The sequence below is a fragment of the Bubalus bubalis genome, chromosome 13 (genome assembly GCF_019923935.1).
Source record: "Bubalus bubalis isolate 160015118507 breed Murrah chromosome 13, NDDB_SH_1, whole genome shotgun sequence".
In the NCBI taxonomy this organism is placed as follows: domain Eukaryota; kingdom Metazoa; phylum Chordata; class Mammalia; order Artiodactyla; family Bovidae; genus Bubalus; species Bubalus bubalis.
The window spans coordinates 74806704-74832856 of NC_059169.1; the positions used below are offsets into that span (position 1 = coordinate 74806704).

At 46.2% G+C, this 26153-nt stretch overlaps 1 long non-coding RNA gene across 6 annotated transcripts; it reads right to left on the reverse strand.

Annotated features, from left to right (window-relative positions):
- On the reverse strand, window positions 1-26153 carry SERP2. 6 transcript variants are annotated; one of them, XR_006543838.1, is made up of 6 exons: window positions 26135-26153; window positions 25262-25379; window positions 18345-18417; window positions 7714-7768; window positions 7351-7598; window positions 1-455 (listed from the first exon to the last, which is right to left on the reverse strand). It is a non-coding gene; the product is annotated as a stress associated endoplasmic reticulum protein family member 2 (long non-coding RNA). The 6 variants fall into 6 exon arrangements; XR_006543837.1 differs by lacking the exon at window positions 26135-26153 and adding an exon at window positions 25805-26097; XR_006543836.1 differs by lacking the exon at window positions 26135-26153 and adding an exon at window positions 25652-25798.

Consider the following 26153-nt stretch of genomic DNA (forward strand, 5'->3'; position numbering starts at 1 on the left):
TAAGGTTGAACAAAGACATTTATTTGTAAAAGCAATTCCCAATGGAGCAGAGACTGTCTCCATAGAAAGTAAAGCAGTGATCATGGGGGGCCCACATGCAGACATTAGTGAAACCCAGGGCGAATCCAGACAGACGGCACTGCTGCAGACACCACAAAGCTCCCCATCCTGCCAACTGCAAAGCAAAATGTCCTTTCCGCTCAAGAACACGGATATACCGAGATGTCCTGTGAGAAAGCAATTTGGTCTGACGTCCACGATGAAGTGATCAGGGAACAGCTGAGGGAGCCTTTGATTGTTTGTTTGTTTTTTCCTCTTCTGGGTGACTTGTTGGCTTCCCACAGATACCCGGCTAAGAGCTGAAGTGGTCCACCCTCCAGCGGGAGGGGGCGGTGTCAAACCCCCAGGGCTGGCTCACATGCCCATTCGGATGCTCTGAATGATCTGGAAGATAGCTGGACGAGGAAAACAAAACAGTCGGCTCAGACACCCGACAGCACACAGCTGGAAACCCAACCCCACCGCCAGCCCCGCTTTGCTGACCCGGGGCCCTGGGCCTGTTAGCACACAGCTGATTAGAGATTTCCTAACAAGGAGTTAAGTTAACAAGAGGTCAGTGAACTTCTTTAAAAAGGCAGTCTTGCTCTGTCTGCTGATGGATGCCGCGGGGATTTATGGATAACTCCTGCTAATTCTACCGAGAGTGGAGGCCAGCAAGCCCTCAGATGCTGAGGGATTTGGCCCCCGCCCCTAGAAGTTTCTGATGCTGCTGGGGAGCGGGGAGCAGGGCTTGCGTGCGGGTGGGGCGCTCATTTAACAGGTCATCGACGCTGCCTCTTCCCAAGGGCTGTGACCTGGAAAAGAAGCTGCCCTTGAACAGGAAGGAAGGCCAGGTGCTGGGAGCCCACGCGCAGAGCTGGGCCCCCCGGCTGCTGATAACCTCTGATACAAGTGCATCTTCAGGCGGCCTGGAACTTTCTGAAATTCAACTTGAAATACACCAAGAGCCGCAATGATTTATTCAGGGCGCTGTCCTCACTAAGTGGAACGAACTCCTTCCTCATAAACTGAAGGGGTGGGTAGCCTGAATGTCCAACAAACAATTCCAGGGGCCCATCCCCTCCTTATCTGGGTTAGAGCGATTGGATAGTTCCCAGTCTGGTTTGGTCTAAAGGGTTTAAATGTGTCCCAGGAGAGGAAGGTCCACCTTCTTTTTCACATCTTTCCCAGATGTAAAATATACAATATGGGTCCATCATGATGAAGATAATCATGATGATAACAGCAGTCAACATGTACGGAATGATTTTTTTTTTTTTTGAGGAGCATCTGGGTACCATGTAATCATCTGTAAACACAGAACAAGCAGAGGTCATTTCAGGGGTTTACCCCATCTCTCCTTCATAAAGTCTTCCTGGAATAGACCCAGGAATGCTGCATCCTAAGTAACCAGAGTGAAAGAGGCTACTCAGAACCCTCAAAAAACAAAGTGTTTGATTTTATCATCTAACGTTAGTGGGCATATACCATGGGCCGGGCACTGTGTTTGGGGATCCAAAGATAATTCACAAGGGCTCTTTCTTGGACAGCTAGATTTGAAGGGTAGATTAAGTAAGAATGAAGTTGGGTGTCGGGTTTTTTTTTGTTTTGTTTTGTTTTTTTACGATTTTTTATTTTTGATGTGGACTATTTTTAAAGTCTTTACTGAATCTGTTAAAGTATTGTTTCTATTTTATGTTTTGGTTTTTGGGCCACAAGGCACATGGATCTTTGCTGCCCAAATAGGGATCGAACCCACAGCCCCTGCAATGGAAGTCATAGTCTTAACCACTTGACTGCCAGGGAAGTCCCTGTAGTGGGATTTTTATAGACTAAAAAAAAAAAAAAAAAAAAAAAAATCACTGTGTACATCATCATGACTTTCCTAAATTGGATATACACCCAATGTGATTTAATATTAGGTTTTCATGAATGTTCAGTGTGACCATAATAAAAAGTGATAACTGATAAGGCTCTGCTGTAATATTGTTACAGCAGATGCAGTGTTTGATCTGATCCCCAAATACCTCCAGTCAACTACACATCTTGGGCCCTCCTTTATGCTTCTTAGTGGTTATTTGGGCTCAAGGATTCTTGTGTCTGGCCACATCTCTGGTGTTACTACTCCAGTCTGCAGTGTGCCCTCTTCTATTATTATGAGCTGCAGACTAAGTCGAAAACAAAGACTGTTAGAACTATGTGTAAAACTAGAGTCAATCGGTTGTATGTGAAGGTTGGACTCTTTTCTAGATAAAGGAGTTAATTCAACAAGTCGTGATACATAACCCTGGCTGTGCTCAGAGGTTTTCTTGGCTTATTCTGATTTTGGGGTGACTTTTGACGGGAGAAGTTGCTAGATGGATGAGGAAGTACTCACACAAATGTATAAGCTTGCTGGAATACGGACGTTTCCGTCTTCCTCTAGCAAAGCTAACAAGGAATAAAAATTAAATAAACATTCTGTGTTCTGGCTTCACATAGGAGTCCTAGGAGGCAGCTGTATATTCAAGCACATTAGGAAAAAAATATTTACATCCACCATGCCTCAAGCTTTGTTCTTGGGATTGGGAAAATATCCCTAATTTGGACAAATGGGCTTAACTTTAGAAGAGAGTGTTAGGATCGGAGGGAACTGGGTTTGACTCTCCGCTCTTCACTGACCAGCTGTGTGACTGCATGAATAATTTAACCTCTTCACGCTCGTCTCCTCTGCTGTGCAATGAGGACCATGTTGCTTGCTGCGTTAATATAGGGATTAAACATATGATATAGATGAGGCTTCTCACATATCAAGGTTTTGGTGCATGGGAGCTATTGTAACTAGTTACTATTGCCACAATGATGGTTGTGGCTTCTCCAGGTATGCCCATGAAGACCGGAGCTCAAGGGCTATTTACCATCTGCCAGAGTATGCATTTTTAGAATTCACTAAATAGTTCTGAGTCCTGATTTCTCTAATTCATAAAACTGTAGATAATATGTACTCCAAAGAATTGCAAGGAATGAATCTGATGACATAAGTTAAAGATGCTCATAATAGATGCTCCAAAATGTTGTTTCTCTGTGAGATTTATTCCTAGACAACAAATCATTATCAGCAGTATGTAGGTCAATGACTAGGAAACAGTCTGTGTCTTAGTCCATCAGATCCCATTTAAATTATTCCATGATTTCAAAAGAGCTGGGTAATGATAAAACCACTCAATTCTTTTCAAGGAATGCTGCAAATTTCTCTTAAGAATCTTAGACAAAGTTTGCTTGCCTCAGAGTAGCAACACTTATATTAAAACTTACCTATCTCTGTGTCTGCTTTAAAAACTAAGGAAAGGTCATTCTTGACCCTTATTGGATCCATGAATTAACATGTAAAATCTGATGGTCTTTCCTATGTTTACAGATAACCCTTTAAAATCGAATCCTCTTGGAGAAATTACTTTGAATAAAGTCTACTTTAAGTTCAGCATTTGCCTCCACTGCTAAGATAATGGAGAGATGGTTGTATTTTCTGATTTCTTTTTCAGTTGCATCAAGATCTTTAAAAAGGCTTTACCATCTTATACCAATTATATTAACTTTACTTCTGCGTGCACACCAGTAATGACCCGCCGAGCAATCCAGGCCTCCCCAGTGCTGACTTTGTGAGGCGGTGGATGGGAAGGGAGCCAAGAGTGGGTTCCAAGTGGGAAAGGAAGTGGGGAGTCTAGACCCTGACAAGTTAATAACTTAACAGTGGGTGAACAAAGCAGACAAAACAGTTGAGCGGGCTGCAGGAAAGGGGCTGTGAGCAGGCGAGTCAGCAGGAGGAGAATGCCAAGAAAGGGAGGGGTGGCGGGCATTCGAGGTCAGGGCATCCGGCCCTGGGAAGGCCACAGAGGTTCAGAAAAATCCAGGCTAGAGTGGCAACTCCAGAATCCGAGAGCCTCCATGCTCTCCCATCTGTTCAGGATCCTGGTTCTTGTTAACCTTGGCTGGCTCCATCTCTTTTATTCAACTGTTCCCTTTCAATGAAGTCCTTAGGGTTTAACATGTGAGAAGCACTTGCAAACTCAAAAATCAAACAAACCAGGACAATCTTCTTGACTCCACATCTCCCATCCACAGATACCCTCCTCTTTACAACCATTTTCAAAAAGCTGTCTATAGTCCTCACTTTATCCATTTCCTTACCTTTGATTTCTCATTCCACTGCACTCTAGCTTCTGCTCTCTTCAACTCCATTGAAATAGCTCTTGCTAAAACCACAAATGGCCTTCCAAGTCACCTAATCCACAAGCATCCTTCCGCCGCCTCCTGCCGTATACCCCTCTTCACCGTCGCTGAGCGCTCCCTGGGGGAAAACTCCCCCTTGGCTTCTGTGACACACGATTCTCCTGGTTTCCAGTCTTCTTCCTTCTCTCTACTCTTTACACTAAACCCGGTATATGGGGGGTCATCCCGACTCTTCCTGACCAGTCAACAAGAATGCTGAAGTTCCCCAGCACGTATTCTGGCTTTGCTCTCTTCATTACATTCCTTCTCCTGGGTGATCTCAACAACGGCCGCTTAGCTTTCAATGACTCACCAAGATGTGCCGTCAGCCCTGACCTCTCCTAGGAGCTCCAGACCCACGCCTTCCACCGTCTAATTGATACCTGCACACAGGTGGCTCAAAGGCTTGTCGAACACAATAGGGATGCCTCACAGTCTCTTCCCACTGCCAAGCTTGGCATCCTCCTCCTCTGTCTCGCACGTAAACCCAAAGCACCAGAGTCATTCTTGGACATGTCTAGTTGATGACCAAGACCTGTGGGCATTACCTAATAATCTTGTGATTCTGCATCTTTCATTCATCCTTCCAGAAACCGCCCTAGTCCAAGTTACCATCATCTTTCCCCTGATTCCTGAGACAATCTCCAGCTGGTTTGCTCCTCTTCAATCCTTTCTCCATACTGTAGCTAGAATTAATCCTTAGATAAAAATAAGTGAGATCATGCCATTCTTGAGTTCCTAGCATACCAGAAGCTTTGTATTGCCCAGTAAGTGAGATCACACCATCCTTGGGTTCCTAGCGTTCCAGAAACTATTGACCAATCCTTTGCAAAGCCTTCATGACGAGCATTTCCTGGCCCCAGGCATCTTGTCCATACTCACCTTCTCCACTCTCTTCCACCTTTATGGCACCTCTTCCTGTTTTCAGGAGTCCCTGATCTCACAATTGGACTTCTAAACATGCCATTCTTTCCGTCTGAAATACTTTCCCCATCCTACCCTATTGCCTAGTTTTTCTTCATGATTCAGAAGTTATTTCTTCAGAGAGGCTGACTTTGACCATCTGGAGCAAGAGTTCTCTAACTTGTGTATCACAGTGTCTTGAACATGTCTGAAAACAGGTGCTGGACCCTGTCCCTAGAGTTTCTAATCCAGTGGGTCTGTGGTGGGAACTGAGAATGTATATTTCTAGCAAGTTCCTAGGTGATGCTGAGGCTGCACCATGCTTGGAGAGCCACTTACCCAAAGCACACCATACCTGTGCATTACAGGCACACTTTGTTTTATTGCCTTTTTTTTTTTTTTTTTTTACAAATTTGTGGCAATCCTGTATGGCTGAAGTCTAAGGGTGCCATTTTTCCAACAGCATTTGCTCATTTCTTTCCTCTGTGTCACATTTTGATAATTCTCACATTTCAAACTTTTCCATTATTATTCTACTGGCTATGGTGATCTGTGATCAGTAATCTTTGATATTACTGTTACAAAAAAGCTTGTGGCTTGTGGAAAGGCTCCGATGATGGTTAGTGTTTTTCATCAATAAAAAAATACATTTTCTAATTAACATATGCAATGGCACCCCACTCCAGTACTGTTGCCTGGAAAATCCCATGGATGGAGGAGCCTGGTAGGCTGCAGTCCATGGGGTCACTGGGAGTCAGACACGATTGAGCGACTTCACTTTCACTTTCCACCTTCATGCATTGGAGAAGGAAATGGCAACCCACTCCAGTGTTCTTGCCTGGAGAATCCCATGGACGGAGAAGCCTGGTGGGCTGCCGTCCATGGAGTCACACAGAGTCGGACATGACTGAAGCGACTTAGCAGTAGCAGTATACTTTTAAAAAAGATGTAATGTTATTGGATTCTTAATAGGCTATAGTATAGTGCAAGTATAACTTTTATATGCACTGGGAAACCAAAAAACTCATGTGACTTGCTTTATTGAGATATTCACTTTACTGGCACTGGTACTGCAATATCTCTGAGGTCTGCTGGTACTTGCTTTCACAGCCCTACATGCCTCTCCTCCAACATATTCATGGCTGAAGTTTTACACATCTCAGCATAATTATTTGACTGACTCATCCTTCTTCCCCACTCGACCACAGGCTCTAGGAGAGCAGGGATGATTTTCTTCCCAGATCAACCCCTGGGTCTAAGCTCAGCACCAGGAACATAGTAGGTCCTCAGTACAAATTCACTGAAGGACCGAAAGATGAAAAATTGTGAACAGCATGGAGGAAAATGTATTTAAAAACTTCAATTGATTACTTTGCCAACCAAAAGAATCAGCATCATATGGCAACCTTGAGATTCAATTGGTCCAAGAGCTTAGTCCTTGAGGGGAAGTCAAGTCATAAGAACATAAACTTCCTTGAGGTTGGGGGCTGTGCCAGTCCAATCCACTCTCCTCCTGGGGACTGACTGACCCCAGATAACTGCAAGTCGCTGAAGAACACAGGCATAGCACAAAGTGGATGCCCTAGGAGACTGTCAGAAAGCTGGAACCCTACCAGACAATGGGGGCTTCCAAAAATGATGTTTATTGAAAGTAAGTGGTTGACGATAAGAGAGATCAAAGAAGTTGCTGAGAAGAGAGATCAAGGGAGGCCAGAGGGAATCCCCTTTAGGAGGATAAGCCAACTTCAGAAATCACACAACTTTTATTCTTTTTCATTTAAAAAATTTAGAAAATTAAAGCACCAGTAGGAAAAGTATGGGTCACAAAAGACAAGCAGAAATGTTAGAAGACAAGACATCGTGAGGTGGTTCTTTCTTTGAAAGAATCAGCACAAAGAAGGTCAAAGGCAAGATGTCATTTCCCAGTGGCTTCTCCAGAGATGGAGAAGAGGGGAAAGAGAGGGAAGCCTGGGACAGGTGAAGGCGGGAGGATGATGTTAGAAGAAGGGATCATATTAGCAAAGAATGGGATGCTCGCTCTCTAGAGTCAAATGGCAGACAGTAGAAGCATTCTTCTGAGAAGGAAACCATAAAGAAATCCAGAGGACCCAAAGGGCACAGGGAAGAAGGAAGCACAGACAAGGGAGGTGTGAAGATCACCTTGAGGGAGCCAATGGGTGATGAGACATCTTTTTCCAGACTGTTCATCTCAGATCCTGAGGCAGGAGTTCCAGAGCAGACGCACGTCCTCAAGCTTTCCTTTGTGGTGAAACAGAAGGGGTTCTCCGGGGTGGCTCAGTCCTCAAACATCCCACTTTCCAGTCTTGGGGCTGCGACACCCTCTGGGTATTACAATTTCAAGATAGTTCAGGCAGTCTCCAGGGAAGGCCAGTGTTTATGTGGTCAACCTGCAAACATGGTGAATTCAAATCTATCCTGAAGCAACTGTCCAGGAAAGAGCAAGGTGACAGAGAAGACTGGTGGCCCAGTAAAGAAACATGGCTGGGTTGGGGCTTTACTCACCTGGGAGCAAACCCAGACAGTCTGTCCAAATGGAACTCTGGACCGTGCACCTTTTCTGGCAGGGAAAGTAAGAGATGTTTCAACAGGAGTTCTTTTCAATACCTGGTCATATGCTAAATGCCTGAAGTTGGTGGAAAACTTCTGCTCCATGGTCATTTGGAGGAAATAGTAAGAGAAAAGGATGTAGGGTGATGAAAGCAGATGGGTTTGGAGTTTAGGTTTGGGAATTAGCTCTCTTTTTAGCTATGGGATGCTGGCTGATTTCCTCTATGGACCTGTTTTGTGATTCAGAGAAATGAGTACCATAGCTTCTTTGTAGGGACTGTGTGATAAGAAAAGAAAATATAAATGTAGGGCCTGGCATTATAGTAAGTACTCAAGAATCAGTAGTCAAAATAGTTGTATGAATAGATCCTGCTCACCCCATGGGCTACTCTTCAAAGAGTTCTTTCTAGAAGGAGAGAAGAGGCTCTAGCTCTAGCTGCCCCTGCAGAGATGACACCACTGAGTTCTGGCTGGCAAACCCTGAGCTCTACCTGTCCAGGTAGGAGCTGGGGCTCCCGACTTCCCCAATATCACAGAGCTGTGCCCCCCACTACACATTTTCTCACCTTCACAAGAGTCACAGCATTACCTTTCTTTCCTTGTAAACATTCAGAAACTTGGTTTGAACCTTGCCAGGAGTGTTGAGAGATAGGGACACAGCACGATGAAGAGCATCATCAAAATGACAATAACAACAAACATTTGTAAAACCACTACCAGGACTCAACTAAACATGTTGCACACACTGTCTCATTTAATAATCCCCAGGATTCATTTTCACGAGGATCCTAGGAGTTTTCAGATAGAATCTTATCGCTTTTAACAGTGGGAGAACTGAGGCTTAGAGTGGGGATAGATGTGAGTAGCTCAGACAAGGCCACAGAGTTAGTAGATGGCAGAGCCATGTTCCCAACCCAAGGAGGCTGGCCCTGGAGCTGGCACACGTGGGACTTGGTCCTTCTGCTCGTCCACACCATCCTTAACAGAACCACCAGTCCCAGCGAGGGAAGGGGAACTGGCCCTTCCAGAAACGGAGAGGCATGTCCATAAAGGGAGACTGCTGGACCCCCTGAAACGAGGCTGGGAAGACAGGAGACTTCAAGCCCAGCCAAGAACATCTCAGGGAATCACTCTTCCTATCTGTTCTGAATAGGGTGTCCTGAGAAAACGGTCCTGCCCGTGATACATTATCTCTGCTCCGTTCCACCCCAGCAGGCAGAGTGCCTGCAGGAGACAGGAGAAGAGTACAGGCTGTTAACTGCCGGACAAAGGGAGCATTCCTGTCCAGAAACAGTGCAGCTACTCACAACTGACAGGCAGGCTCTGCGGGAAAGGCATGAACTCTGTAATCACAGAGGCCAGCACTGGGCCAGACATAATTTCCTATGTGATGGGCAAAGAGGGTCCAGATGTGCATTCCCTTCTGGGGATAAAAAAAATCAGAATATCCAGCAACACAGGAGGTATCCCCTAAACATACACACACACACACAGATGTGCACATAGTCAGACATACACACACATACACACAAAACAGGCAGACACATACAAACACACAGAGACACACACATAAACCCACAGAGACACACAAACACATATATGCAAATACACAGAGACACATAAATACACAGACAAGCACACACACAGAGACACACACAAGCACATATACATGAACACACATACAAGCACGTGCAAATATACACAGACACAGACGTAAACACACACAGAGACATAAACACATATGCATACACACACATGACACAGGATCTCACTGAAGATCGTGCCTCAGTGAGAAGAGCTTTTCTTTCATTTGTTTCCCTTTAAGATTTGAACAAAGAGGTCTACTGCTTAAAAAAAAACAAATAGAAAGAAAGAAAAGGCTAAAACCAGGAGTCTAGACATTCTGTTCCCCAAATACACTTATTTTTTTCTGATTATACAAGTAATATATGCTCATTGACAAAATTGGAAAATATAGAAAATTAGGAAGGAAATAAGTCACTGGTTAATCCTATTACCCTGGAGGTTTCCCTTTGATGGGGGCTATAAACTCATCAGCTTCAAGAAAACCCAGGCTTCAAGAACCACGAAAATGCGCATAATCTCTAATTAGGAAGTGGGTATCAGGTTCAGCCAGAGAGAGAGACAGAGAGAAATGAAATTGAAATGAGGGGCAGATGAGAGAGAATTAGTCTGAGGGAAGGAAGCGGGGCTGGTTGGTGTGTAAGTTTCCTTCTGAGAGTCGTAAGCACGATGGCTCCAGCAACCTGGCTGAAACCTCAGTGAGGGGAGAGGACAGACTCTGCTCTTAGCTTGCTGCTTCCTGCCCATGTCCAGGGACATGCCGGGGCCCCGGAGAGGCGAACGACACCACAGGGTCCCAAGAAACACGGAAGCACCGACTGAACTACCAAACTGTTTGTTCAGCTAGCCTGTGAGGAAAAAGACCTCATTTTCCCAGGTCCTGGTGAAACAGTTCCAGAGGACAGTTAAAAATGCTGAAGACAGTAATACTTATGGAAAGATCCTGTGTATATAAAAAAATGAAAGACTAAAAAGGGGTAAAATGTGCTAAAGACAGGGACTTCCATGGTGGTCCAGTGGTTGAGAATCTGCCTTGCAGTGCAGGGGACACGGGTTTGATCCCTGGTTGGGGAACTAAGACCCCACGTGCTGCAGGACGGCTAAGCCCGCGCACCACAACTCCGGAGCCCACACGGTGCAAGGAAAGGTCCCGAATGACGCAACTAAGACACAGCCAGAGAAAGCAAGCAAGCAAGAAAACAATTCCATGTACAATCACGTCAGAAACATAAATGTTGATGTTTAAATATAAACTTTGCAAAAGATGTGCGTAACTTGTACACTAAAAACTATTGTAAAACTGCTGAAGACGGTTGTCCAGTGAACGCTGTAGAGAGGACGTCAGGGCCGATCACCCCGCTGTGACTGCTGTGTTCAGGTCAGACGTTACTGACCCACGGCTGCACACTCCCCACAGAGCCCCGGGGGCGGCTCGGAACCCTCCTCCACAAGGCTCTTGAAAGAGCCCAAGACAACAGGGAGAGGGAAACCCAGGGGCAAGAACTGTGGGCACAAACGGCGTATGGACTTCGTCAACGGTCCAGGGAAGCACCCGCAGACAGCAAGTGTCTGGAGCAGATAGCGCGCGGTGTATCTGTATGACAGCATCTCTGCCGCCTCAGACAGACATTCCGGGTCACGCTTGTCTCTGAGTCTCAAGATAAAGACAGAAGCTATCAGACAGTTCCCTAAAGAGGCAGGGTTTTGAAAACAGGGGACTGAGAGTCGGGACGAGCTGCTTATCTGGAAAGAGGACCCCCGGCCTGCAGAAATAGCAGATAATTTTTTTTTTATAAAAACGGGAGAGAATAAAACAGCCAAGTCTCTAAGAGAGAGGGCTGTTGAAAGCCTTGGTACTTCAGTGTCAATCTAAAGGTCTAGGAGATCAAACAAAGACAAATGCAACCCAGTTAAAAAGGCCCCAGGAAAAATTTTGGGTCAAGACCTGAACAAGAAAAGTTTCTGGCCTGTTTGAAATAATCATCTGAAAGGACTCAGAAGAGTGATGTGACTAAGAGACAGGTTATAGATTTCTGATGGAAGGTATATAATATTAACAACAATAAGGCTAGTTTCCAAACTAAACCTGACCAAGTAAGACACGGCCCTGACATGGCCTATGTGGACAATTACGTGTCTCAAAAGAACACGCTGTTCCCCTGAGCTTTTGTATCTCACAAGCTTTTTTTTTAAAATAACCAAACAGTGGTGTATTTCGGTTGCTTTGAGAAAATAAAAATCCAGGGTCAGGAAGATCCCCTGGAGGAGGAAATGGCAACCCACTCCAGGATTCCTGCCTGGAAATCCCCCTGGATGGTGGAGCCTGGCAGGCTACAGTCCATGGGATTGCAAAGAGTCGGACACGACTAAGCGACTGAGCACACACGCAAGCAAAGGCATGAAACTCACCAGTTGCTTCTAATATTCAACTTTAAAGTACAAACCCCTCCCTACTCACTGATTTCGGTCTGCCTGTGGGTGGTTCCTTTTTCCTGCCTGGGTCTGTCTGAAAGGCTCTGATGCTTTCTCGTGGGAACATAAGTCTCACACACTGGGAGTGTTATCACCGAGATAGCGTCCCTTTCTCCTTGGAGTGAAGAGGTGGGGTCTACAGCTCTCTGGAAGGTTCAGACCACCGTGAGTGGCTGCGTCTGCCAAGCAGAGGCACAGCCTGGGAGGATGGGGGTGGGGGGCGATGGGAGACTAAGCCGCCCTGGCACATAAGTCCCATCCAGGGTACCACTACTTCCCATGAGGGTGATGGGGACAGAGGTGGCAGTGGCTGAGGCTGCAGGTTTCAAGCGTGCCGTGGGCCAGCAAGTACGTCCCCGGAGCCGTTCAGCGCCTGGACAACCTCCAGCAGGGCTCTTCCTACCCCTGTTTAATGCATAAGGAAATCAATACAAGAAAGTGAGGAACTGGTCCAAGGGTTTTCAGCGGATACCTAGCAAGCCCAGGTTCTGAACCCACATCTGGCAGCGCCCCAAACTAACCTCCCCTCGGAAGCCTCTTATCTTTTTAAGGCCAGTTGGTCAGTTTTCAAAGAAGTGTCTTGCCGGAGAGATCTTTTGCAATCCTGGAAAGTGGAAATTTCCTTCCTCTGAAGTGAGGTGTGCTACATAACGTCTTCTGACTGGTCACAACCATGGGTCCGGGCTGGATGGGACCCCGGGGGCCTCCCTGGTGAGGAGTGGGCATTCCCTGGGCGCCAGGGCTCTCTCTGGGTGCCTGTGCTTTGTGGCCTCCCGGCTCCCCCGGGTCCTCTCCCGTCCTTCTCATCATGTGGCTCTCGTCAGCGCCCAGCGCTGCTGGCACGAAAGGCATGTGTGGAGAATGAGGAAGGCCACAGGGAAGGAGCTGAGGGGGGAGAGGCCAAGAGTGTGCTGTGACATGTCACTCCGCGTGATGAGGGGTCCTGGTACCTCCTGGAGGTGTGTTAACTTGTTTTCCCACATAGAATGGAGTAAGGGTGACCAGCAAGTGAGCATTTACTTAAGTGTCAACATTTTACCAGTCTTCATTATTTCCCAGAAGATACTAGGAAAACAGATAAAACAGGAATTGCTTATGACGTGCCTGACCTGAGTATTTATTTACCCTGGTAGCCAAAGCAAAGACAGAGGATGAGATGGCTGGATGGCATCACTGACTCAATGGATGTGAGTCTCAGTGAACTCCGGGAGTTGGTGATGGACAGGGAGGCCTGGCGTGCTGCGATTCATGGGGTCGCAAAGACTCGGACACGACTGAGCGACTGAACCGAACTGAACTGACAGTATTTCTGTGACTTTTTAAATTGAAGTACAGTTGATTTACAACGCTTCAGGTGTACAGTAAAGATTCATTGATACAAACACACATGTGTGTGTATATAAGTCACTTCAGTCCTGTCTGACTCCTGGCGACCCTATGGACTGTCGCCCACCAGGCTCCTCTGTCCGTGGGATTCTCCAGGCAAGCAAGAACACTGGAGTGGGCTTCCATATAGCAGAGTGATTCACTGATACAAACATATATATATATTATTTTTCAGATTCTTTTCCACTATATGTTATTACAAAGATGTTGAATATAGTTTCCCATGCTATACGGCAGGTATTTGTTGTTTATCTTTTATGTATAGTAATATCTGTTAATCCCTAATTCTTAAATTTATCTCTTATCCCTCTCCCATTTCCCTTTGGTAGCCATAAGTTTGTTTTCTGTGTGACACTATTTCTAAAAAGAGCCCTTTGCCCAACCATCAATCAGTAAAGTGGGTTAACAGAGTACGGTAATGAAAGTAAGAGAATCAGATCACATTTTTCCTCTCTGTATAAAAATCTAGGGACTTCCCTGGTGGTCCAGTGGTTAAGAAGTTGCCTCCTAATGTAGGGCACTTGGGTTGGATACTTGGTCAGGGAACTAGGAGCCCACATGCCTTGGAGCAACTAAGCCCGCAAAACTCCTGAGTCTTCTCGCCACAGCTAGAGAAGCCTGTGCGCTGCAATGAAGAGCCTGCGTAGCCAAAAAAAATTTACAAAATATGAATAACTAATTATATGAACTCAGAGAGGGCGAATGACCTCCTCAATATCCCCGAGACTTGGTGAAAGGGAACTTAAGGTTGGCCTATGGTATATCCGGTTCATGGGAAAGGGACCCGCTGGACAGGGACAGGAAGCGGCGTGTCTGCAGAGGTATGGAAATCCCACGGGAAACTCCGGTGTATTTTGTGTGAGCATGGCAGGCAAGGCGGGGATGAGAGGGCCGCTGCGCACATCACAGATGGACAGCAGGACGTGGGATGTGATGGATCTTTATTACTTTGTGCTACAATGGGTAAAGTATGGTAAAGACGGTCAAGTACCTGCCTACAATGCAGGAGACTCAAGTTCGACCCCTGGGTTGGGAAGATCCCCTGGAGGAGGGCATAGCAACCCACTCCTGTATTCTTGCCTGGAGAATCCCCATGGACAGAGGAGCCTGGTGGGCTACAGTCCATGGGGTAGCAAAGAGTCGCACATGACTGAGCGACTAACACTTTGGCTTTCACAAAACTGAACAGAGGCGAGAGAGAGCAGTGATGAGGGGCTTCAGTCATCCAGGCACTGAGACAGCTCATGACATAAAGCAAAGGAACTGATGATAAAGGGAAGGGCTAGATTTGAGGAAATTGCATTTTTTAAAATTTCATTTTATTTTTAATTGGAGGATAATTACTTTACAATGTTGTGATGGTTTCTGCCATACATCAACATGAATCAGCCATAGGTATACATATGTCCCCTCCCTCGAATTCTTTTAAACGTACAGAAAAGGTAGGTAGATCACCGAATCACTTAGCTGTGAGGCAGAAATTAACACGACGTTGTAAAATCAACTCCTTTAATAAAATCAAGGAGAAAAAAGACAGGCAGGAGCCTATGACCTGTGACTCTAGAACACGAGGAACTTGGAGGGAAAGTGGGAGCTGCAAGAGGAACTGAATCGTGACTAATCCCAGAGAGACGGCAACAGGGACGGGGCTAAAGGAGCTATTGTGTTTCTCATGACATGTTTGGTTTAGAAAAGGACACAGACAAAGATAGAAGGAACGGCACAGTACCAAGGACGAATTGAGAAGAGTGATACATTTCTGTGAGAACTGTGCTTAGGCCTGAAATGAAGCTTGCAAAAAAAAAAAAAAAAGCTAAAGTTGGCAAAAGAAATTTGAAAAGAAAATTTAAAAAGGGACATTATTTTTAGTGATGATTAAAAAAGGGATGAGGTTCTTTGCTTGGATCACAACAGCATGTTAACAGAGAATGAAGTTAAGATGACCCAACTCCCTGTTCACTGTCTAGCCTTTCCACAGAAGCCAGTGGTCTTAACTAGGCAGATGTAAAGAAGCATCCTTATGGAATTTCCCTGGCAGTCCAGTGGTTAAGACTCTGTGCTTTCAATGCATAGGGCACAGGTTCGATCCCTGGCCGGGGAACTAAGATCTGGCGTACCATGTGGCATGGCCAAGTATTTTAAAAAATAAAAATAAAGAGGCATCCTTAGAAGAGCCCCAGGCATGCAGGCAGGGGATGTGGCATGCCATGAGTGGTACGTCCTCTTAACCATTTTAAGTCCAAATCTCCAGGCCTTCAGGCCCCTGCACAAACCAACAAGCAGATAGGACAGCAAAGACAATGTAACTGATCCCTGAAAAAACTAATGAAAACTGGGAAGTTTCCAAAAGATTACTGGCAGCAAACATCCCAATGTACTCATGCAGGAGGGGGAGACACAGTTCCTACTATGTGAACCAATAAGCCTGGCAAAATGTTAACTAAGATGAAGTTTAAAGAAGGTTTTTAATCCCTTTGAAAAGGATGGGTATTGAAAACTAGCACAGGTTGGAGAAAAATAAGCCAGACTATTGGCTTGCCCTCTCCCTTATATGGGCTTCCCTGACAGCTCATTGGGTAAAGAATCGGCCTGCAGTGCAGGAGGCCTGGGTTTGATTCCTGGGTCAGGAAGATTCCTTGAAGGAGGGCATGGCAACACACTCCAGTATTCTTGCCTAGAGAACCCCATGGACAGAGGAGCCTGGTGGGCTACAATCCATGGAGTCGCAAGAATCAGGCGTGACTGAGCGACTAAGCACAAACACTCCCCTATATGCTACCTAAGGGCACAGGCCAGAAAGGGCTCCAGTTACTGTGTATCTTGAAGTAGAAAAAACAAAACAAAACAAAAAAAACCCAGCTCTGTATCTATTTAGTTCCTAACAACACAGGCTGTATGGTGACCGACGCTCACAGATCCCTGTGACTGGGCTTTGGCCATTCTTGAGCCTGGTGTATTATCTCAGGCCTCCAAGCCTTTGTCACACGGTGCTCCCTCATGCGGAATAACCTTCCCTTTGTCTGGCTGCTTGTCCTTCAAATCTCAGTTCAAATGGCAGCTCCTCTGGGAAAATGTCTCTTCTGCTCAGTATGATTTAGAAGCCCCGCTACACAATCTGATTCCCGTGTTGGAATCCTAGTACCCAATGTGATGGAGGTAGAAGGTAGGGATTTGGGGAGGCGCTTAGGTCCTGGTGGAGGTCTCATATGTGGGATTTGTTGTTTCATTTACTTTCTCAGTCATGTCTGACTCTTTTGAGACCTCCATGAACTGCAGCCCTCCAGGCTCCTCTGTCCTTGGGATTTCCCAGGCAAGAACACTTGAGTGGGTTGCCGTTTCCTCCTCCAGGGGATCTACCTGACCTAGAGATCAAACCCGGGTGTCCTGCTTTGGCAGGTGGGTTCTTATCACTGAGCCACCAGGGAAGCCCCATAAATGGGATCAGTGCTCTTATAAAGGAGACCCCACTGAGCTCCCAAGCCGCGTCTGCCATGTGAGGATACAGGGAGAAGTCTGTGTTTGGGCACAGGGCCCTCACCTGTGATACCTGTTGGTATCCTATTCTGACTTCCAGGCTCCTGAACCATGAGCAATAAATTTTTGCCGTTTCTAAGCCACCCAGTCCACGGTGTTTTGCTAAAGCAGCCCGAATGGACTCAGTCCCTTATCCGCGCTTGCCCAGCCCTCTGGGTGCTCTGCTATCACCGTGCTCATCCCCTGGGCTACAACGGACAACGTCCTTATCTGCCTCCCCACGGCCTGCTGCCTCCTGGAGGAGTTTCTATTTCCAGAGCCTGCCCAGTGCCAGGCACACTGGGGACCCTCAAGTCACCGGGATTGCTTGCAAGAGTTTTGCTGAGAGGTTCAAAATCAACCTGAGGGGATTTGTCTCTAATCGTGTTCTGTGGGCTTCTCCAAGGCTAGACTTCTATCAGTGACTTGGAGGAATATTTTTTCAAGAAACCATAAAGCTGGGAGAGAAAGATAATTAGATAAAAGGCTCAAGGTTCAATCTTTGGTTGACTATAAAACCTGAAAACATAGATAAGTTTTTACATAGATGGATTTTTCTTTGGCATGCTAACAGCATGTGTTTTTCCTTTTTTGGTTTGTTTTGCTTTGGGGAGAAAATCAGAGGCAGATCACGTGAGGCAACGTGTCACAGAGGACTGTATAGGCGGCACCAAGCGAAACGCCGCAGTGGTACACCGTATTCATTGCAATGTTTCACCAGTGCTCTGAGCTATGCATTGCTAATGCAGGGCAACACACTGAATATATCATGGAATGTCACTAACCGTATGGTACATTATCACATAATATCAGTAAGCCATTTATTATAGATGTTCTTCTATGCTTCCAGACTTTCTGGCTACTCTGTAGAAAAATGGCTTGTAACCAACAATGAAATTATAATAGAAATGTTCACGAAGCTTAATGCGTGCATGTGTGCAGTGTCTAATTCTTTGCGATCCCATAGACTAGCCCACCAGGTTCCTCTGCTCATGGGATTTCCCAGGCAAGAATACTGGAGTGACTTGTCATTTTCTCCTCCAGAGGATCTTCCCCACCCAGGGAATGAACCTGGATCTCCTGCATTGCAGACAGATTCTTTACTGCTGAGCCACCAGGGAAGGCATGTGTTGTAATGTGAGTATAAATACCATTCTCTGAACTTGCCACCTTCCACATCAGGCGATTGTACCGTGAGGCTTAGGTCCAAGGTTCCGTTCTCCCCAGCATCTCTGCAGAGCTTCTCTTAAGCCATAAGGCCTCTCCCTCTTTCTGGAACGTGAATTTATCTCAGGCAGATTGGTGCTCCACTTTCTGTTCCAAATGCCCTTTTTTAGGTCAGGTCTTCAGAGAAAGCTTTAACTGAACTCTGAAGTGTAGCCAGCCAATTTAATTGCTCAGTGTAATCACTTTATGATTATGATTTGATAACATATCAGTTCTGTCTCTATTCCTATTTGGTTTGCTGGAACGAAAACGAAATCAAAACCCATTAAGAGGAAGGCTTCAGGCAGCGATTACCTTGAATCCCAGACCAATATACTTTTGGCATATTTACCTTGTGGAGAAAACATGTGTTTTTATGGGACAGAGGAGACCATGGGATAGTAAGCACAGTGAGAAACCCATACCTGAGCCGCAGACAACAAAAACGAATAGTGCCAACAGCCATGGGCCCACAGGATATTTCTCTTCTTGCGGCCTCTGAAAGTGAGTGGGAGAAAGTAAGATGAGGTTCATCCATTCAAGAAACATTTACCGAGTACAGCTAGACACCGTCCTAGGGGCTGGGGACCCGTCTGTGAACAAGACAGATCCAGTCTTAATGCCAGTGGGCAGATCTAGATGAAAGTGAAAGTGTTAGTCGCTCTGTCGTGTCCAACTCTTCTGCAACCCCATGGACTGTAGCCCGCCAGGCACCTCTGTCCATGGAGTTCTCCAGGCAAGAATACTGGGGTGGGTAGCCATTGCCTTCCCCAGGGGATCTGCCAGACCCAGGGATTGAATCTGCGTTGCTCACATTCTGAGCAGATTCTTTACTGTTTGAGCCACCAGAGATCTAGATGAACAAAGTCAATTTAAAGGATCAAGACTGGTTTGGAAAAACTCATCAACAACCTTATTTGCATCCCTGTAACTCAATGAACTTGGTAGTTCTTAAATATTCTGGAGACAGATGAGGTATAATACATAAATCATTACAGTGATTTGGGAGCCAAAAATGCCATTACTAATAATTGTTTCTGTTGGCTGAAAGCACACTTCATACCAGGCACTCTAGGAAGCAGCCGATAGTCACCATTTCCAGCGCTCACAACTCCACACAAGGTCAGTCTTATCATCCCCCTTCTGTAGCTGGGAAATTGAGGCTCAGGCTTCGGTAACTTCAGCAAGAGCTGGGATTCAAGTTTAGATTTGCCTCATTATAGAGCCAGGGGTTTTGCTCCAACAGACTCCCCTTGAATTCCCGCATCTGTGGCTTCCAAGCTGGGTCACAAAGCACAGCCATTTTGTCAAAACTTTCCAAGTGCCAGGACTTCCCCTGAGATCAAGTGGGTAAGACTCTACCTTTCAAAGCATGGGTGCTTATAGGCTCAGTCGTGTCTGACTCTTTGTGACCCCGTGGACTGTAGCCACCAGGCTCCTCTGTCCATGGAATTTTCCAGGCAAGAATACTGCAGCGGGTTGCCATTTCCTTCTCAAGGGGATCTTCCTGACTCAGGGATGGAACCCGGGTCTCCTGTGTCTCCTGCATTGGCATTTGGATTCTTTACCACTGTGCCACCTGGCAAGCACAGGTTCTATCTCTGGTTGGGGAACTAAGATCCATGTGTCTCATAGTGCGGCCAAAAAAATAAAGAGAACTCTTTAAAAAATAAAAAATGATGGCTTAAAAAAGAAAAATTTTTTAAGTGCTAAAAACCTAGGAAGTCACTTCAGTGCAAATCCAGGGAACGGTAGACAGCAACCACGTATGGAGGTGAGAGGAGCAGCATTTTGTAATAAATCTCCTAATTTTAGTGAAGCTGACTCTGGAGAAATCTCTACTTCTCTGGGAAGGACAAGGGGCCTGTGGCTCCCACACAGATGAGTCCTTCGAACCTCTGGCTCATCTCAAACCGAATGAACAGGAAGTCCCTCTGCAACCCCTCTGGGTCTGTGTGCTGGTAGGGCTTGGTCCTTACAATCCAATCAATCAATGGAAAACCAATATTTTCTGAGAGAGGCATCTGAAAGTGGAGAATTTCTCAAATGCTAAGGGAGAAGGTAGAGTGAAAAAAAGAAAGAACTCTGTAAATATTTCCTCATTGGCATGAGCCCAAAATAGGCTGTAGTCAACACAGGTTAAAAAAAAACAAACTTATTTTTATCATAGATAAGGCAACAATTCTCTGGTTCTCAGCTTACTTGTTCCATTCTTAGAGAACCTTCTCTCTTTTACTTCTGTTGAGCTCACTTGGCACTTATATCACCAAGTACTTTTTCTAGATAGCACTTAGCATGGTTTGTATCGCCATGCTTATTCTTGTGATGCTTTGTTTAATGTCTGTCTCTCCACTAGACTGTCAGTCCCACAAGGGCAGGCGCTGTGTCTCTTTCACGTATCAGGGCATACCAATGCCTGATTCAGAACCTAAGTAGAGTAGATGCTTGATACATATTCATCAAAGAACGAACAAGCATGCAAGTTTCACTAAATATGACGTCTTAGGACACCTAGGGACTTCCCTGGTGGCTCAGATGGGGTAAAGAATCCACCTGCAATGCAGGAGACCCAGGTTCAATCCCTGGGTCAGGAAGATCCCTTGGTGAAGGGAATGGCTACCCATTCTAGTATTCTTGCCTGGGAAATCCCATGGATAGAGGAGCCTGGCAGGCTACAGTCCATAGAGTTGCAAAGAGCTGGATATGACTGAGTGACTAACACTTTCACTTTCACTACTCTGTAGGTCATCTAGAGTAAAGAAGGATCTAGAAAAGATACTGGCTCTTTTATTAATTTTTCCAAATTGGTGATAGGGTTATTCCAGGATTTCTCTTACTAGAGCAGTATAGATTAATGTCAGGGGCAGATGGAATCTGACTAAGGGTTAAAGCAATTCACTTCTCTGACTGTGACAAACTTGTATCTACCAACACTTGTATGATGGCAAACCACAATGAAAGGGGATAGATGTTTCTTTTGACTAGAACAAGGACAAAATCAGTCAAATAATTGCACAGAATAACTATTTAATCAGCATTTTCACTGTGTCATTCTTTGGCACGTGAGACTAAGTCAAGATGAGAGCAAATAAATAGTTGTTTGAACAGAGTGTAACATTTACCCCTCCCCCATCCACCAACTTGCTAATCTTTTGTCCCAGTTGACCAGAAACAAATTCTGTTGCTGTCATCCCACTAATGCTATATTTTTAAAAAATCCATTTAGTTCCATCTCCAGCAAAGTCAACAAGTGAATTCAGGAGCCTGTAAATGGGATTATTGGTCTAGGGCAGATACCAAATGGAGTCCTTTATTTTTCCTTTGAGGAAACTCCACTCAAATTATCAGGATACAGAGCTTGGAGCATATAACACAGAAATCTTTTTGATGACATTTCATAGTGAAACAATAGTACTTGGGGACTTTCAGAGCTCAAGAACAACTTGGTTGGTCATAATACCTATATATATATATTATTATTTTTTTTTAAACTGGAGTACAGTTGCTTTACAATGTTGTGTTAGTTTCTGCTGTACAGCAAAGTGAATCAACCACGTGTCTCTGTGTGTGTGTGTGTGTGTGTGTGTGTGTATCCTCTTCCTTGGATTTCCTTCCCAGTTCCCTGTGCTATACAGCTTGTTCTCATTAGTTATCTATTTTATGCATGAAAGTGAAAGTATTAGTCTCTCAGTAGCCTCTGGCTCCTCTGTCCATGGGATTCTCCAGGCAAGAATCCTGGAGTGGGTTGCCATTCCCTCCTCCAGGGGATCTTCCCGACCCAGGGGTCAAACCTAGGTCTCCTGCACTGCAGGTGGATTCTTTACTGAATCACCAGGGAAGCCCACAGTAGTATGTATATATCAATCCCAATTTCCAAATCCATCCCATCCCCCCCTCCTCCTTGGTATCCATACATTTGTTCTCTATATATGTGTTTCTATCTCTGCTTCACAAATAAGTTCATCTATACCGTTTTTCTAGATTTGAATTCCTGGTGGTCCAGCTGTTAAGACTCTATGCCGCCAGTGCAAGGGACATGGGTTCAATCCCGGGTAAGGGAACTACGATCCCAAATGACTTGCAGCACAGGGGAAAAACCAAACAAACCCCTCTATCCCAATATATCCTTTTCTGAGAGCTTTGAGTTACTTCATTTTAGGAAACATTGCCCAGCACAAATCTGTCGGGACAATTCACCTAAGCCTGAATCTATTGCTGGGAAAGGTTTTTTTTTTTTTTTTTTTTTTTTTTTTTTTAAAGCAGTAGATTTGTGCAAATGACATGGTTCATTTCCAGCAGGAGTTTGACAGTCCGTGGGCCCCAAAATGGGCCTCCCTGGAGGCTCAGACAGTAAAGAATCTGCCTGCAATGCAGGAGACCCGGGTTCAATCCCTGGTTCAGGAAGATCCCCTGGAGAAGGAAATGGCAACCACTCCAGTATTCTTGCCTGGAGAATCCCATGGACAGAGGAGCCTGGTGGGCTACAGTCCATGGGGTCACAAGAGTTGGACACGACTGAGCGACTAACACTTTCACTTTGTTGGAGGATATATTTCCCTGTGATAGGATACCAGCAGGAGAACTCTGAAATGTAAATTGCCCCTTTATTCTGAAGAAGTTACTACTGTATAATTATGAATGATCATCCCATTACTCTGTTATCTGGGAGAACAATATTGATTCACTCCATAGCTGTACACCAATAATGAAATATCTGCATACAATTAAAGGCGTTTATTTCTAAATGACTAGTCTGGATTTTCCTTTAGAATCTGTTCGTGTGTCTGCATTTCATTCTGAACAAGTTACCCCTTGCAAGTTACTTCTTTCTAAGTATAATCACGTTTGATCTGTAATTAGGAAAATATGATTTAGGATTTAAAGTGTTTCGTTTTGTTTTGTTTTTTTTTTGAAAGAGAATTTCATTTTTATTTTTGGATGTTGATCCATGTACAATAAAGTTAACCAAAAAAGCCTTTCTAACCAAGGGAAAATAAACATACCTTGTGGCTTGGTTTGGAAATCTGTCATTACAAAGTTAGTAGGACCACTTAAATACCCTCGTAGGCACCAGGCACTTTTGAAGGGCCCACTCCATGGTATATCAGAACCTATTAAAAATCTACTCACACTACACGTTAAACATTATTTGAAAATATTTCTGAAAGTTGAATTGAGTTGAACTGCAGTCAAGTTGACTACATTTCTTAGATATTGAAACAGTTTTTTCTCCAGCTGTTCCATTGTCTTTTCTTACTTTGGAGACATTTTTTTTTCAGGTCCCAAATGTTCTCAAGTGGTGTTGAAAAGCTTAAGGTGGCAGATGCTGACTTTACCAAGCCTAACAGATAACACAGACTTCCCTGGTGGCTCAGTGGTAAAGAATCCACTTGCCAATGAAGAAGATATAGTTTCGATCCCTGAGTCAGGAAGATCCATCCCCTGGAGAAGGGAATGACTACCCACTCCGGTATTCTTGCCTGGGAAGTTTCATGGACAGAGAAGCCTGGGGGGATACAGTCCATGGGGTTGTGAAAGAGTGGACCTGACTGAGCGACCTAACAACAACAAATGGATAACACAGCTCTGCAAAAAAGTTTCTGTTTTGTTGTTACTTTTGCAGTCAGGTAAGCTGTCAACTGAAGAGAATTAATAAGTGAAGTCTGATTTTTTTTGTAGTTCATTAAAAAGAACCACACAGCTAGAAATTTTCAGTAAATTAGTTAGCCTGTATGATATCCTTGGAAGACCTGATCTTCTAGGGATATAAACCCTGAATGCTTTAATATCCTTAAAAACTGTTTTTCAGAATCAACTGGGACAGTAAGATTTTTTTTCCTGAGTAAAAATAAGAAAAACACAGATCTATGTGAAAAATAGTTCCAATTCAATGGCATTTTGCTGCCCAATAACAACTAAATGATCTAGCTCCCAAATGAGAGAATTTCCAGCACAACTTAAGCCTGTGGCTGTGCTGCGCTTAGTCACTTCAGTCGTGTCTGACTCTTTTCGATCCCATGATGCCTGCCGGGCTTCTCTGTCCATAGGGATTCTCCAGGCAAGAATACTGGAGTGGGTTGTCATGCCCTTCTCCAGGGGATCTTCCCAACCCAGGGACCAAACCCGGATCTCCCGCATTGCGGGCGGGTGCTTGACTGTCTGAGCCACCAGGGAAGCCTACATAAGCCTGTAGCTGTGTATAAAGATCCAGCTTTGATCCTAAGGCTTCTCTGACATAGTACTGCTTGGTTGTGCAAGAATTCTAGTCTAGTGACTGCAAATCTAGCTTTTTGCTCAGTGAATCAAACTAGCATTGTGTCTTTGGCTAAAAGCAATCGCTTCATCAAGTCAGAAGACTCTTCCAGCCAAAACTCCAAGCTTCAGCTAAACTTCCACTTTAGTGTCTGAGATAATATTGATAGATTCCAAGTGTCTTTGCTCACACACTTGGAGACAAACACTACCCAACAACTCATCTGTGGCCTGCCACTGAACGTCCAGAAATACAGGCCTGGCAATTTCTGCTGAAGATCATTTACTCTACTGAAAACAAACGAACACCACACACACACACACACACAAGGCATAAGGCACAGATTTTACTTAAACATTGTTATAAAGCTTTAATCTACAGTTTTGGAGGCGTAGAATGCCTGGCAATAAACTAGGCTCTAAAATTCTGGAACATATCAAGATGAACCTGAATTCACAGAATGAATAAGAGGAATGCTGCTTTTAGAATTTGGCCTACAAGCCCCTGAGAAAAGGCAAAGAAGGAAGATGGAAGGAAATACAGGTTGAATCGCACTTTGAATTCCCAATGTACCCAAGGAGAGCATTACAAAAGGCAGGAAAGAAAACCTTATCAGGGTGTGTTTGTTGGGGAGGGCGGGCAGGGGTGAAGCCTAGGAGGGAGAGATGGCAAACGGCCTCCCTTTACCCATTCATTCATTCATTCATTCAACAAACGATCTCGCACCTGCTAGGTTCCTGTCCCTTGTGTCAAGCAGTGGGTTTAACTCTTCCCTTAAGGATGTGACTTTGATCTTTCCCAGAGACAAAGACTCAGTTCTGTCCTGGGGAGGCCCTTCTGCGCCTCCGTGGCAGCCACTCCCAGAGGGGCCACGGCCAACCAGGGCCCTCTCCGCCCACGCGAGCCCAAGTCCGCGCCCCGGCCGTGGGGGAGCCCATTTCTCAGCGCCCCCGGGTGCCGGACCCCGCGGGAGGGGCGGCCCGGGGCGCGGAGAAGGCGGGGTGGGGGGCAGCCCCGCGCCCGCAGCCCTACGCCCGCCCCGCCCCGGCCCGGCCCCGCGCCGCTCGGTCCACGCCGCCCCCGCCTTACCAGGGTTTTGGCTACGTTCCCCCTCTGGGTGATGTTTTTGCTGTGCTTCTCGTTGGCCATCCGGATCCGCTGTTTGGCCACCATGGCTCGGGCGCCAGGAAACGCTCTCGACTTCCACCTGCAAGGATGCCCCCCGCGTGAGCCCCCCGACCGGGCCGAGCTCGTCCCGCCCGCCCCGGGCGCTGCAGGTGGCAAGGCGCGGCCCCCGAGCCCCGGGCACCCCGCTCCCCAACCCCCAACGAGCTGGCTCCAGAGAGAGGCCAGAGCCCGGACGGAAGTAATCTTTCATCTCAGGAAACCCTCTCCTACTTCCTCGCCATCCTTCCGGTCCCCCCAGCTACCTAACCAGCGCAGCCCCGAGGCGGGCGCTGCGGCGAGTCCTCTGCGCACCCGGCAGCCGGAGCGCAGCGCGCCGAGCGGCTCCGGTCGGGGGAGCCCGGTGGAGTCGGGATCCAGCGGCCGAAGGCAGCGAGGCCCAGGGTTCCGGCGGCAGCGGGCTTTATGCGCTCACTGCGGGCGGGGTCTCCCCGGCCCGGGACCCACCGAGGCCCTGGGGAAGGGGTTGGGGCGGCTGCGCTTCGAGTCGGGGTCGCGCTCCCCGGCTCCGCTGCCCGCTGGCGGAGGGCAGGGCTGGAGGCGGCGGCCCGCGGTCCTCAAAAGACAAGTTGAACGAGGGAGGACGGGGCTGGGCCCGCGCTTTTGGGGGACCGTGGGAAGGAGCCTCCCCTATGGGGGTCTGGGGAAGGGCTTGCGCAGGGAAGGGCGCAGCAGGAGCTTTCTGAAGTGCTGCAGAAAGGACCGGATCTTCCCGAGGATGGGCAGAAGGGGGTGTGAGGATGGAGCGGAGAGAGGCCTTCCTGCCTGGGCGGTTACCGGGTTACTCGGAAGACAG